The sequence below is a fragment of the Polypterus senegalus genome, chromosome 4, assembly GCF_016835505.1.
Source record: "Polypterus senegalus isolate Bchr_013 chromosome 4, ASM1683550v1, whole genome shotgun sequence".
NCBI classification, from domain to species: domain Eukaryota; kingdom Metazoa; phylum Chordata; class Cladistia; order Polypteriformes; family Polypteridae; genus Polypterus; species Polypterus senegalus.
In genome coordinates, this window is record NC_053157.1 from 230,808,287 (window position 1) to 230,821,000 (window position 12,714).

At 40.0% G+C, this 12,714-nt stretch overlaps 1 long non-coding RNA gene across 1 annotated transcript; it reads left to right on the forward strand.

Annotated features, from left to right (window-relative positions):
- The first annotated feature begins 4,893 nt into the window (after positions 1 to 4,893).
- Positions 4,894 to 8,388, forward strand: LOC120528692. The gene is made up of 3 exons (XR_005633591.1): positions 4,894 to 4,962; positions 5,131 to 5,198; positions 8,359 to 8,388. It is a non-coding gene; the product is annotated as an uncharacterized LOC120528692 (long non-coding RNA).
- The last annotated feature ends 4,326 nt before the right edge of the window (positions 8,389 to 12,714 follow it).

Consider the following 12,714-nt stretch of genomic DNA (forward strand, 5'->3'; position numbering starts at 1 on the left):
TAATGTGTAGTACTACAAAAGAAGATTGTGCACATGATACAAATGGCCATAAAGTTTCTAAAACAAAACTGCAGTTCATTCAAACAACTGTGAAATATTCAGGTCATGACATTTTTAGTGAAACAAGAGCTCTCTCTCTCTCTCTCTAGCGACCGTATAAACACCATTCAAAATCTTCCTAGACCTGTTACAAAGCAACAGGTTGTGTCTGTATTTAGGCATTTAGGATACTGCCGGCAATAGATTTTAAACTTCACTGCAAGAGCACAGCTTTTTCAACCTTTAGCGATCACCCCTGCTCTCCCCCTTTCTGGTCAGGTGGCATGCAATGATCAAGCTGAGAAGGCTCTATGTGACTTAAAAAAAAAAAGTGCCCTACTGTTTGCGCATGCGTTGGGACTGTTAACTATCTCGTCCATTCACTCTGTTCGTGGATAAAAAGGGGGGATATATGAATGCAGTTCTTACACAATTCCATGGAGAAAAAACAAAGGCTTAGCCTATTTTTCGAGAAAAAATTGGATCCAGTGGCTGCGGGACTTCCAACCTGTCTCAGAGCTGTAGCAGCCACAACAGAGGCAGTGCTAGCCAGTACAGATATGTGCTCATGAGCCCCCTAGTGGTAAAAGTGCCTCACGCCATACACTCCATTTTAGTATAGGCTAAAACCTCACATCTCACTACTGCTAGGGCAATACACTATCAAAATGTACTCTGTACGTTGTCAAATGTACCAACTGTCATGATAAAATAACCAAGGTTATAAAACCTAGACCAGACCTACAGGAAACAACCAAATTTCTTCAAGTTTAAGCATGCAGGCAGCTGAGTTGATAGCTCTCACCTGAGCTTGTCAGTTGTCAGAGGGAAAAATTGTAACTATCTATACTGATTCTAGATATGCTTTTGGAGTCTGCCATGATCATGGGGCATTATGGAAACTCAGGGATTCAAGACCAGTACTGGCAAGCCCATTCAGCATCAAAAACTAAAAGAATCCCTCTTAGAGGCCATAACTAAACCATCAAAGCTAGCGATCATTAAAATGTCAAGCTCACACAGGAAAACAGGATCCTGTCAGCAAAGGAAACGAATTAGCTGATCATTTTGCTAAACGGGCTGCGTATAATAACACACCAATCTCTTTATTCCAACAGAGAAATGACCAGGACACTGATAATCAAATTATTTCTTTACAGAGTGCAGCCACGGACACAGAAAGAGAAAATGGTCCAAAGAAGGGTTCCTCTCTGATGGAGTCTGGACCCATAAGCATACTAACAAACCTTTCCTCCCAATAGCTTCTTTCCCAGGTATGGAAAAAATCGCCCATGGCTTAGACCATGCTGGAAAAGACGCCATGGTTCAAGATGTTGAAAAACATTGGGAAGCTGTAGGTTTCTCTACATATGCAGAGCAGTTCTGCAGGTGCTGTGCATTATGTCAAAAGTTTAATGTAGGAAAGGGCACCCAGGTAAGTCCCGCCGTTACACCTAACCTAATGGGTCCATTCGAACACCTTCAAATGGACTTCATTGAATTAACACCATCAAAGGGGTACCGATACTGTTTAGTAATTGTTGATGTGTTCTCCTGATGGGTGGAAGCTTTCCCTTCCAAACATGCAGATGCCAAACCTGTGGCAAAAGCTTTGATAAAGGAAATCATTCCAAGATGGGGCATACCGCAGAAATTACAAACTGATAATGGCACACATTTGAACCACCTGGCTCCAGATAAATGTGCATCATTATTGCAAATACCACCCCCAGAGTGGAGGTATTGTGGAACGATGCAATGGTACCTTGCAATCTAAATTGGCTAAAATCTGTGAGCAAACAAATTTAACTTGGCCTGATGCTCTGCCTCTGGCCTTGATGGGATTAAGGGGAAGAACACATCGGCAGTTAGGGCTGTCGCCATTCGAAATTCTGACCAGACGGACCATGCCAGTCGGCATGGTCATAGGTAATGTTACACTGCATACTGTGGACAATGATCTTCTTTCCAGTCTTACAGGTCTCCGAGCTTCTCTGAAGGAAGTCCACGAGCAGGTGAATCAGGCCTGGAGAACTAGTCCTCCATCAAAGGACTCCCCGATTCCATTAGGAACCTGGATTCTGGCTAGAGATACTCGAAGGAAACATTGGCATCACCCTCGGTGGAGAGGACCGTTCCAAGTTCTGCTGTCAACACCACATGCTGTTAAAGTTGAGGGACTGCCTGCTTGGATTCACATCTCACATTGCAAAAGATGGCACCCTTGATTGTGGTCCTACTATGTCATTCCATTCCCTTGTCGACTGCTCTGGTCACCTTGACTTTTCCTTTCGGAATCACCACATCAGTTCAGGTGGATTTCTGTTCTATTATTGACTGTGGGACTGATCGACAAATCCAGTGGAACTGGTCTGACAAATATGTGTGTGTAACTGTTACAAACTCTGGATTCGAAGTAACTGTGACATGTGGGACTGGGTTTTGGCTAATACTGGAACTGATGACTGGGGTTTATCAACCCTATAAGGCCCAGAAGTATGGTCTGAAATATCGTTTTTCTATTATAAAAGGACATGCCCCTCATGAATGTGCCAAATACCATTGTAACACTTTGATCATTACTCTGAAGAACCCTTCTTTACATGATTCAGGAACCTATATTTTAGGGGCATGTGTATCTGGAATAGATCCTCTAGGGAGATTTCAAATTAAGGTTGAGAACCCTGTTACTAACACCTCCCATTTCCCCACACACACACCCCTCTCTCCTACCCCTGGTCCAAACCCGCCCCCTGTCAAGGTCATGAATATTTCCACCTCTTCTTCCACTTTTTTGATTGAAATTGGGTATGGGGATCAGAACCGTTGGCTGCAATGGGTATTATATTCGGCTAGACAAGTGAATCAATCTGATTGCTATGCATGTGCTACAGCTAGGCCACATTTGGCCACTGTCCCTTTTCCTCTTTCTAACATATCTGATCCTACTGGCCTTCCTTGCCTACTTGCCCTTTTTATCTCTTCCTCTATTCCAATCGACTCTAATTACATTACACTTTCCCTTCTTTTTCCCCCTACTCTTCCCATGACTCCCGATATTCCAGCCTGATGAAGGTATTTATACCTGTTTTTTTAGAAACCTCACTTCCTCTCGTGGCACAAATGTTGGTAATATCCCATCCTCTTTTGTTTCCAAATTTTTCCGATTAATTCTTCCTCTTTAGCTTCCAAATTATCAATTTTTCTGATTACTCAGAATACTGATATTTGGTGGATGTGCCATAGGTCTAAATTGCTTGACATCCTTCCACCTGACTGGACTGGCACTTCTGCTTTAATACAATTTGTTATGCCTTTCCGACTTTTCCCTTTAACTGCCTTCCATGTGTCGACCATGTTTGGCCGACATTGTCAACCCCATTCTGTGGACCCTTCCCAGTTTTCCCTACATGGCCCTGGGGTGTATTTTGATTCCATTCAAGTCCCTCGTGGAGTCCCTGATAAGTTCAAGGCAAGGGACCAAGTTGCTGCCGAATTTGAGTCTATTTTTCCTCAGGTTACTATAAACAAAAATGTAGATTGGATTAATTATCTCTATTACAATCAACAAAGATTCTTAAATTTTACTAAGAAGCTGTTGAAGGTATCCATGAGCAACTTGATAAAACATCCCTCATGACCTGGCAAAATCGATTGGCTTTAGATATGCTCTTGGCTGAGAAAGGAGGCGTTTGTGCTATGTTTGGTGATGCATACTGATACTTATATCCTAATAATACAGCTCCTGATGGATCAATCACCCGTGCTTTAGCTGATTTGACATGAACTAGCTACTAATTCTGGCATTTCTAATCCTTGGGACAAATGGTTTATGTCCACTTTTGGGTCCTGGGGCCAATGGCTTAAATCAGTTTTCATCTCTCTTACGGTTGCTTTAATTGTTCTCCTGCTTGTAGCTTGCTGTATTGTTCCCTTGATAAGATACATTGTATCCAGAGTATTTTACTGCCTCTTTGGCAAAGGATTACTTTTTACACAAAGAAAAAATGCTTCAGATCAGCACAGCCACCCCACACTCCTCTGCCCACTCCACTCCATCCCTCTCTCCTACCCTTTCCTACTCAACTCTCCCTGATCAAATATTTTTTATTTGCTAAAAAAGGGGGGAATGTGGAAGACGAATGTTCTCTTCGTTCCCTTGTACTAATTCATGTCTGAGAAGTAAGCTTTACAAAACCATGTAATAGCATGCTTTGTTTTAGCAAACAGAAAAATATTTGTGCAAAGGACTCAAGGTCTGAGCATTCCACACATGAGTCTGCCTTATCACGTTGTCCCTTAGCTTACATCTGAACGCCATAACAAAAGGAGCCAAGAAATCAAGTTTTATAAGGGACGTTAAAGGGGCTCAAGGTTTGTGTATAATAAATGTGTTGACTGTTACATTTCATAATGATATTAAATCACGCATTCTAGGGGTATAAAACTGGACCCCACCCAACAGACGGGGTTTAGAAGAGCCCTGACGCTGTCATGCATATTTGATTGTCTGCTTTTCTGAAACTCTTCTCACCGTGACTCTGAAAAAAAAAGCTGCTTAATAACCACACCTGCTGTCTGGTCTGAAACCTTCGTCCACAGTTTTCAACAGAATGTTTCCAGCACAGAATAATAACACGATAATTGCACAAGTTTGCATGGGTTGAAGACGTGATCTTTACAGTTTGTGATTTGACTGCAATTTCTTTTTGTTCTTCTTCCAAGGCAAATGAGATCTGATTTGAAATGCCTTTCTTCCTCAGTTGGCCTTGTCCCCACCCTATAGATGTGTCCCACCCTGACTGATCCGCTATATATGGAGGTGTTGCTCTTGATCAGAACAGACGTCTTTGTGCCAACCCCACCATGAGACTCACTGCCTTCCTACTTCTGCTGTGCCTGTGCTCTGCACTAATGACTTCTGTGAGTTCTGACCTGTGATTTAGATTCACAAATATGTCTACAAAACCTTTTTTACTTTTGCATGTTCACTGTTGGTATATTTCTTATCCTTTCTTTTAAGCAGCAGGTCATCTGAAATGTATTTTCCAGTTACTAAAACCTCATTATACTTTTGATCTTACTTTTCAGAAATGTGCTCTTGCAGTTGGAGTGGCGGATGAAGAGATTAATAACAATTATTTCTCCTCAAGTTCTGAGTGAGTAGAATGGAGAATGTGCCGTTCAAGAATATTTCTCAGTTCTTTTCCTGATTGTTCTGGTTTGTGGGGGCTCATCATAATTTACTCACTTGTCACCTCTAATTTAAACTAAAGTAGAAATAAACTACTAAACCTAATTAAAATGTTTTCATCCATTGAAACTAAGATAGTAGAGAATATTTATTTTTTACATGTCCGTGTAGCCACAAGGGTCTGAGTGAGATAAATTTTGTCAGCAATCGTTTTACACAAGCAGTCAACTCTGTGATCGCGTGCCAGATGTTGTGTCTGTGTGTCCTGTGCGTCTGTGCACATCGACTGTTCAGACATCAGACAACAAAACATGGACGTGTTCACAGAGGAGCGGAGTGCAGTGCCGTACAAACAATGGCACACACAACAGGGGGCACATCCTCTGTCCTTGACTTGTGTCCACAGAGCTCCGTGTCCATTCAGTTTTGAAGCAGAAATCTTCTTTAATCCACCACAGTTGTAGGTCCAGTGCAGGAAAATCGAGATCTAGAAGTGAGTTGTGATCAAGACAGGAAAATAATCAGCCATTCACTGACTCACCAACATTGAGCAACAAGCTCTTCCCTCCATGTTACATGAATATTGGCAAAGAATAATAAAGTCTTTACTGAACAGTGGAACTCAAAGAGTCTGTTGTAGGCATTTACTGGAGCTAGCGAGTGAAAAATTAATGGAAAAAGTTAATGAAGACATGAAACAGGTTCCTGCATGTTGAGTTCAGGCATTGGTAGAGGAAATCCAAAGTCAGGTGATAGTTGGAGTCAGCAGGGCTGATTTTGTATCCGTAGCCATCAATGAATCAACAGACAACACAAACACTGCGTTTATGTCGGATATTTTGGAGGTTTTAAGGTCCCTGAGCAGCTGCTCTTTTTACTTTAAGTGTCTCTTTTGAACTATTTGTGCTTAACACAAACATGGTGTGATTATATTATGATGTTGTAGTGAACAGTAAAGCACAGACTATAAAACGTGGAGTGAATGATCGGATTTCATTATGAATTCTCTTTTAAACTTCATGTGTCTTGTTATACTGAATTTAGCAGCTGCCCTTTCAAATTCTTGGCCTGTTTCTGATTTAAGAGACGTCTGATGTTTAAAATGACCCTAATCATCTCAGATTAAGTTAATTTTAATATATGTGTACAAACTACAAGGAAATTCTTATGCAATGCAGTACAAGTACAAATAATTAAATAATAAAAAATATATACATATATACACCATACACATTTGTTGTTCTTCTGATTGGCTGTTTTTCAACTTTACGGCCTGTGGATAGGAATTGTCCCTGAATCTCCCAGTTCAGTAAATCAATTCAGTTGATTTTTGTCTTGCGCTCTTCACTGATGAAGGCACAGAGCGTTATGACAAATTCACAGATGAAATGCAAATCTGAAACTTTACAAGTGACTCACTAGATAAGGTGTGCGAGTGCCAAAGGCTCTGAAGGGATGAGCAGGAAAAGCAGCCGTGCAGGATGGCCGAGGTCTTTAATGATCCTGTTTGACTTTCTAAGTCAGCGAGTGTTGTGTACGTCCTGAGATAAGGCAGCTCAGCTGGGTGCCATTGATGTTCTGTGCCACCTTCAGTGCCCTCTGCATGGGCTTTACACTCTTGAGCTGTGCAGGTGCCATGTCAGGATGTGGTGCAGCCATTGAGCGTTGACTCCACTGGGCACCTGTAAAAGTTCAGGAGAGCAGATGGAGAAAAATAAGATCTGGTCAGACATCTGAGGAAGAAGAGGCAACAGTGAGCCTTCTGGTCAAGGGATGAGATGTGTTGTGCCCACTTCAGTTAGTCAGTGATGGTCACTAAGAGACATTTAAAGGTTCTCACCTTCTCCATAACATCCTGTCTAATGTCAAAGTCAGTGTGGCCTTCTTTCTTCTTCCTGAAGTCTCTGCCCTGCTCCTGGTTTACTAACATTTAGTGTGAGATTATTGACCTGATACCACCGAGTCAGCAGGCAGACCTCCTCTCATTATTTTTAGTGATCTGCCTAAAATGTGTGTGAAGATGTTCAATGCAATGTTAAAAGGTTGACATTTTGTCTAATGTGAATTCCACTTGTTATTTGAGAATGGTTGTTGTGCTGCCTAATTCTGTAATAATAAAAAATTTGCAATAAAAAAGGCCCTTTGTTATGTTGCAAATGCTGTACTCTCTCTAAATATTTAAGACTCGTATGAGAATTGGGGGCGATTGAACAGCTGAAGTCCATGAACTGTGTGTGTCTGTGTGTGTGTGTGTGGTGACCCACAGTGTTCAGTTCACTCATAGAGACCCCCTGAGCCTCCACCCTGAAACAGACACAGCAGGCCAGTCAGTGAGATGTGAATGAAGGAGGCTTTAATGGCAGCCTGCTGTTTCAATGAGCTTCACACACAAAGGAGCACTGAGCTGTAGGAGGCAGGACTCTAGGGTGGCCATAACTTTATTTATTTATTTATTTTAATATAAGGTCCTATCCTGCATAATGTGCTGCACTATGAGATGAGAGTAAAATGTAATTGTTTACTGTGCCAGCTGTTCTATAACTAGATAGCATGTCATCCACGAAAAGTAGAAAAAGAAAGGGATGGCAATCCTAACTTTAAATCTCCATTTTATCTTTACAGAGAAAATGTAGCATTTAACAAACTGGGCTAGAAGATTTAGGAATAGCCGTGCCATGTTCTTAACTTCAATAAGTCCGTAAGCATGTTTGGCCTACAGAGGTAAATGTTTGACCAGAAGGAGAGCTGACTGACTTGTTTGCAGGTTTAAAACAATTTGTGTATCCCACAGGAGTGTTGTCAGTTTAAGAAGTCAGGATGTCCTTTCTTGAAAACTTGTCCTTACTTTTCGGTTCTTGTTATTATAATTTTATTAAAGTTCTGTTTAAATTTACTTTGACAAAATAGGGGTCTTTTTTAAAGGACAGGTATCTTACACCTCTGCCTGTGTTTGATTCCTTCACCAGCTCTTTGGTCACTCACTGCAGCAGGGCCTTCTCTCTCGTCTCCTTCTATTAATTTACAATATCACTGAAGTCACATCAGATTCTCAAAAGTCTCCTATAAAATGTCAAGGACTTTGATCTTTTTCTACTAATTTGACTATTTGCCTGTTTCTCTTTTAGCCCAAAAGGACCCTCCCAGACCAATCATTTCCACAAAAGAAGAATTTAAAGAATGTCCTTTAATGTAAAATAAAGAGAATTGCAATGCAATAAAACTGCCTGCCTGTTTGTCGTCTTTTCTGATTGTCTTTCTTTAATTATCTACTTAATTTAAATTTTCTTGTCATACCTGACTTTGTTAGACTACCAAATACCACAGGCCACTCTCTGCCATTACTTCATTACTTACTTTACTTGATCACAGCCATAACACAGGACTGGCGTAGTCGTCAAGATTCAAAGGCTGCTGATGTCTGCTTCAAACTCCCTTCAGGTTTATTTGTGTTTCTTTGTCAGACATTCACTGACATGTGGTTGTTGAAGGACGTTCTTCACTGAGGCTTATCTGCTAACAGGGCTGATTTTAATGAAGGTTAAGTTATCTTCAACACTCAGTGTAACAAAACCAAACCATCCTGTACCTTTCACAGCCTCACATGATGATTGTCTGTTTATCAGTGAAGTTTGAGTACAAAAACTAAAAGATCTCTCCTGGACCACTGGACAAATCCTATGAGGCCCTCATGATAGACATCAGAATCAAATTATGTGTAATTATATTATTGGGTTACTAACCTCCTTGACCAAATCTCACAGGTTAATCAGTCTTTTTAGATTTAAGTGTTGATTTAGTCACATTGTTTAGAAGAAAATATTTAATGTATTTTTATTGTCAGTTGCAACCACACTTAAAAAGGATGTTTTAGAAAGGGTTCACATTGAGATGACAATTCAGACCATTTGTACCAAATTTATGATCAATTCCAGAATTTAAAGCAGAAATGGAAAGCTCCAGAATAACAGCATGTTATGATTTTAGGCCTGCACACGTCACAAAATGTCTGAATACTACAAGAAAAGCACACGGCCTACAAAACCACTGAAAGGGAGAGGACAACCGTACAACACCTGGCCCAAAATGACAAAGGCATACATTTTTAAATTACATTTATTGCATGTTTTAAATTAAATTATGATAAACAAAAGTTCATACTTTTGGACAGTGTTGAAAAATCAAAAAGGAAACTAATATAGTAAATAAAAAAGAATTAATTGCCAAACAAGTTAAAACAAATGCAAATACAATAAACATTTAAAAGGAGTAAACACTTTGAAAATTAAAAATGCAAGCCAAAGGTCAAAAAAACAGGCAACCCATAAAACATCAAAATCAAAACTCTGAAGAGGAAGATCACAAACAGGAGCTGAACGAGACGCACCACGGGGGGCTCAGACCGCCACACACCACCTGAGGCCTGCTGGGCCGCAAAACAGGCCTTGGCTAAGCAGCACAGCAGCAGCGTCCACTCTGACTAGAATACAAATTAACAGAAATACAAATTCAATGAACACTATTAAATATTACAAAAATTATTAAAAAAACTAATATCATTTAACAAAAACATTTACAATGACAAATATCACAGAACAATTAGCGACTAAATAAAGCAGTAAGTTAAAATAAATGATCACTGAATAATGAGTAGTAAAACTGTGACACAGGTTTATTATTAAGTTTATTTTTATATGACGGGGGGTTTGACTCCGCACATGCAGAGCACAATGGAGTAGCAGTCCATCACCTTAGCTACTCAGACACCTTGTTACAAAAAGCCCTTTTTCTTCTGGTGATTTTTGCCCAAATTCGAATTCACTGTTCTGATAAAGGAGCATGCGACAGTCTTCTCTTAAGCACAGATACTTCACCTGCAGTCTTATTATACTGAACTATTCTCTTTCATTTCTGCCTTGCAACAGAGCAATCTGTAACACATCACATAGGCAGGAAGGCATTCACTTTCCTCCTGTCGTATTTTATTTTATTAGCATTTATATTATTCTATTACTTTACTCTATTTATTTTTTTTATTTAGTGACCATCAAACTCCTCAATATTGGACTCAGGGCTGGGGCTTTTGATATCTCTGTGGGCATGAAGCCAGCATGTTGTGTTTAGGGACAGAATGAGCTTGGGTGAGCCTCTTCTGGAAAGGTTAGTCATGGTATAGCTGGATTTTTGACCTTTGTTTGGAGGCATCACACCTCAGTTTCATTAAAACCGTATTTTGTGCTTAGCAGTGTCCTGCTCTTTTTGTTCACATATGACTGTGTGGCCAGAGATGGCTCCAACTCCATTATTACATTAGCTGATGACACCGACATCATAAGTCAGATGACAAGACAGCTTAGAGAGAAGAGGTCTACCTGCTGAGTCAGTGGTGTCAGGGCAGCAATCTGACCATTAATGTCAGTTAAGCCAAGCAAGGAGCTGATCAGAGACTTCAAGAGGCAGAAGACACTTCCATCTACCTCCTAGGGCATGTTGTTGAAAGGGGAGGTTGATGAATTGCACTGGCTCATTTAATTCAATTCATTTCTAATTTGAATACTTTTACATAAAATCATAACAGATAACTTGGGTGGGTTTTAGTAGATTGCAGTATTTACATCAAAAGGAAACTCAAGTGTGCCCCATTTCCTGACTTTTTATTACTTTGGCCTTTATAGTTAAGTAGTGCTTTAAAATGGCCCATCTCTGAGATTTTACACAAGCTGTGTGTTTAGATAGAGCTGGCCGATGTCCTCACAATCATTTCTAGTTTCTGCTGAATGTCTTCCAAAATAATTATGAACCTTTACATGATAACGACTCTCCTTTCAGTGCTTAGTGTGAGACTGGAAACATCCCTGGGTGGGCAGCAGTCCATCACAGGCCCCCTCCGGCACACCATAGCAATAACACACGGGGTAACTTTAGTGGAGCTGAGTAACCAAACCTGCAGATCTCAAAGGAATGTGAGAAGGAAAAGCAGAGGATAACACACATTGACATGGGGGAACAACTGGGCACAGAAATCAAACCCTGATCAGTTATCTGTGAAGCGACAGTTTATATGCCAGTCAAATTACAATTAAAAAGCAGGTATTTCGCTTCAGAACTACCATTTCACATACCGATGACACCTGATATCTTTATAATTTTGATCCTGTTGTTGAAAATACTCAAGATGGATGAACTTGTGGCAGACGCTCAAGTGAGAATAACAGCACCAACAGACTCATTAGAGACTGTCTGACTGTGAAATACAAATCATTCATAGTATTAGAGCACAGGCCAGTACTGTTCAATGACATTGACGTCAGCAGGCAGTTATATTGTGCTGTCAGCCATTTGATGGTTAAGTTTGACTTTGGTTTGAGATCATCCATCATGCCATTCAGCCCTCAGTCTTCCGACTTGAAGAAAAATTCAAACCAGGGCTGCTCAACCAGGAGGATGAGAGCCAATGGAGTGGGTGGACAGTTACAGATTTGCTTGTGTTTTCAATCAAAGAGCTTCAATGCTTAAATATACAAAGTAGTAAAAAAAATACACAAATTCTGTATTCACGAGTAGCTTTGCTGAAGAAGGAATAAGCGTTTGTGAGAATGTATGGAGTTTCACAACAAAGACGTTCAAACAGTAGGACTCTCCACATAGGACGTCTTACATTGTTATATTTGACAAATTAATTTATGACAATGTCTCATATTAAACAGGAGACTAAAAAGTATTTTATATGTATATGTATAAATATATAGATATATATGAACAGTAATATATAATAGATAATTTGTGATTAATGATTGAAGTGAATACTGTATATATAGAAACACACAGTGATAGAAAGGACTACAGTGCTGTCTTCTTAACAGACATCATGTGTTCTCCTCCTTCCTTGTCACTGTCACCCAGACTCGAGGAGATGAGATGACTGACTTCACCATTACTATTGCCATTCAATGTGCCAATCAGATTTGAGACTTCTGAACACTTTTATCTTTTCATTGACACACAAAATTCCCAGAATTAAATTACAATTGTCTCAGGACCACTGAAGGCACAACATGTCATCTGGTATAAATCTGTGTAAAGAGGGAAATGAAGGCCCAGGCTGACAGCCCCTCCAACCTGCATTACAGGCCTCAAAAGCAGGTGGTAACTGTGACTTCTAAATCTGTCATCTTCATGGAGTCTGACGTGTTAAAAGGATAAAGAGAAAGTGGTAAAGGAGTGAGGGGTGAGGGTGATAGAAAAGAGTGTTAGGGGGATAAAGGGTGGGTCAGGCAGGCGTGCTGCTTGTGTGTCTGTGCTGTTGTGACACATCTTAAATTAATAATACTACAATCTTCAATTGATTGATTGATTTATGGCATTATTTTATTATCTGCCCTGTGAGTTTGTATTCTTATATTTTAGCATAACTTTAGCATATTTACTGGGGATGTTTCCTATTTATTTATTTATTTTTTTTTTAAACCAATGGAAAAATCAAT